At 37.3% G+C, this 2,651-nt stretch overlaps 1 long non-coding RNA gene across 1 annotated transcript; it reads right to left on the bottom strand.

Annotated features, from left to right (window-relative positions):
• Positions 1–662: 662 nt before the first annotated feature.
• On the bottom strand, positions 663–2,511 carry LOC125915564 (uncharacterized). The gene is made up of 2 exons (XR_007455694.1): positions 1,987–2,511; positions 663–895 (listed from the first exon to the last, which is right to left on the bottom strand). It is a non-coding gene; the product is annotated as an uncharacterized LOC125915564 (long non-coding RNA).
• Between the last annotated feature and the right edge of the window lie 140 nt (positions 2,512–2,651).

The raw sequence follows: 2,651 nt of genomic DNA, 5'->3' as shown, positions 1-2,651 counted from the left end.
ATGTTTTGAATTTTCCTAAATCTGTTGAGACTAACCACCTTTTATATTGTCAATGTAGTAAATGTGCACTTAAAAAGAGTGAGTGTTCTAGAGATTTATATACAGAGATGTATATAGTAAATTAGATCAATTTTGTAAATAGAGTGTTCCATTGTTCTGTAGTCTTGGTGGCTTTTTTTGTTTTCTTGGTTTATTAGTTATGAAGAGAAATGTACTAGTCTTCCATTACAAGTGTTGTATATTTCTCCTTGTGTTATTTAATTTTTCCTCTGATCACTTATTTGTTTTATTATAAACTTCATCATAAATTAGCACCTTAAAGTATATTTAAAAATCAAATATGTTATAAAGCAGATCTCTTCATTTCAATCTTTTATCATTCAAGCATAGTTATACTGTACTTGTATCTTGATTGACACAGTGTGATGGACGGAAGTGACCATTTTCCTGCTCCTGCCCAGTGGAGGCTCACAGTTGTATTTAATAGACACTAATCCAGAGATCTGCAAGTTAGAAAAGACTAGATTCAGGGTCACTGCTGGGGGGCTGGCACTGGTGAATAACAGTCAAGAGTTCAGGTTTTACTGTTCAGTCCATGCACCAAAATGGCTATAGTACCACCACTGACCCATTGGCCATGGGTCAACAATAAATAAAGTATCTCAGTGAAAATAATCAGTTTACTTAGGCTGCCCCTGCAACATTGAAATATAAATTAGCAACAAAACATTCAGAATTATTAGGCATGAAGAAAACCTTAAATATTGGGGACAATTAAGTGAGCCCCTCAAAGAGAGAAACTATGCCTTATGGATTATTTCAGTCTTAGTGCTGAGTCTTCTCCCTGGCACTTGGTGACAGTCCATAAATATTTGTTGAAACAACTTCTTGGGTCCTGCTTGAACAGAGAAGAAAGAACAGTAAGTCACATTTCAGTGAGCCTGGAAAACCATGACAGCACAGGTGGGTCTCTAAGGCTTCAGCAATCTCAAGAAATAACACATTTTCTCTAGCAAAATACAAAAACCAAAAGACAGGTAAAGCTACCTACACCAGGATAATCTCTACAATGACTGCTACCTTCCTGTGTTTTAGATCATTGGAGGAAAAGGTTACATTCATCAGCCCTGGAAATTGGATCACCCAGCCCAAGATAAATCTGGGCAGCTTAATGATTCTTCTTTCTTTCCCTTCCTCTTCTCTTTGTATGCAAACTTAAAACAGCAGCATCCCTTCTCAAGAATGACTAATGAAGTTTCAAAGGAGCAAAGATATATTTAACTGAGAGTCCCATAGATTAGTCTCCTTGTAGTATATTTTCAGAGATAATTATTTTAAAAGTAATTCACCCTTTATAAAAAAGCACCCCGATCATGTAACATCAGTCCTTCAGAAGAGAGGAGTCTAAACACAAATGGGTTAAAGAGTCAGGTGTCCTTGTACTTGTACATTGAGCCATTTACATAAAATTTGTGAGGCAGATGCATCTTACACTCAACGATATTACTGTTGCCTTGCCTCCTGCCCTCCTCTCTTTCTTATCTCCTCCATCCTCCTAAGCCATCTTCTCTCTCCCTCATTCTCTCCCTTCCTCCCTCCTCCACTCCTGCCTTCCCTTTATACTAAATTCTAAACAAACCGCTCTTCCACACACCCCAACCCTGACTCCACAACACACACTATTCACTGCTTTGTGTTCTTGTTCTTTCCTTTGTCAAAACTAATTTAGTCATACTGGTTTAAACTACCTATTGTATCTTTACTTTGTTTGACTTTTTAAGGTAATATTTATATATTAACAAGGGCTTTTATTTGAATAAATCCAGAACGGAGAAGTCTTAATCTAGTAAGACATGATAATGCTATAGTGACAAGGTTGAACTTTTGTATACTGGAGAGAGAGGAGAATTATATTTATCAGATTGCTACACATGAGGCAAATGGGTGGAGAGAATAAAATAATGCAAGTTGTTTTGTTCATATTACCTCAACCATTTGAGTGACAGAGACCTCAGTGGCATAGTTTGTTCAGAGAGGCATGAAATTCCATGAAGTTAGCTTTCTCGCAGACAGTGTCTTAGGATTGCCTGGGGGTCCAAAAGAACAGTCAGTGTCTAACACTAGTATTTATTGCCATTTTCATACATATATTTCTCATTCATTTGACTCAACTGGAATATTTTCTTTCAATCCTTGGATCCATAGATTGATTGAGTCTTAGATTCCTCTTTTATAAAATAGGAACAACAATTATTTTAAAGAGTCACTGTGAAATTTAAGTAGAAAAATAGGTCTAAAGTATCTAACATAACGGAGTGCATAGAAGACACTCTGGTAATGGAAGTATTTTATCACCCTCTAATCCTTCAAAGTGGTCTCTGGGGCATCTGAGTGGCTCAGTCAGTTAAGCATCCAATTCTTGATTTCAGCTCAGGTCATTATCTCACAGTCATGGGATTGAGCCCCATGTTGGGCTCTGCACTGAGTGCAGAGCCTGCTTAGGGTTTTCTCCCCCTTTCTCTCTCTCCCTCCCTGCCCCCCCCCGTCTCAAAATCAATAATCATTAAAAAAAACAAAGCAATCTTTCTCAACTATGATCACCATAATACTTGCATCACTGTCTTTCTGCCTGATTTTCTTTCTTGAATTCT

The sequence above is a fragment of the Panthera uncia genome, chromosome D1, assembly GCF_023721935.1.
Source record: "Panthera uncia isolate 11264 chromosome D1, Puncia_PCG_1.0, whole genome shotgun sequence".
Taxonomy (NCBI): Eukaryota; Metazoa; Chordata; class Mammalia; order Carnivora; family Felidae; genus Panthera; species Panthera uncia.
The sequence above is the reverse complement of the archived record's forward strand: the minus strand, read 5'-3'. Positions and strand labels throughout refer to the sequence as shown.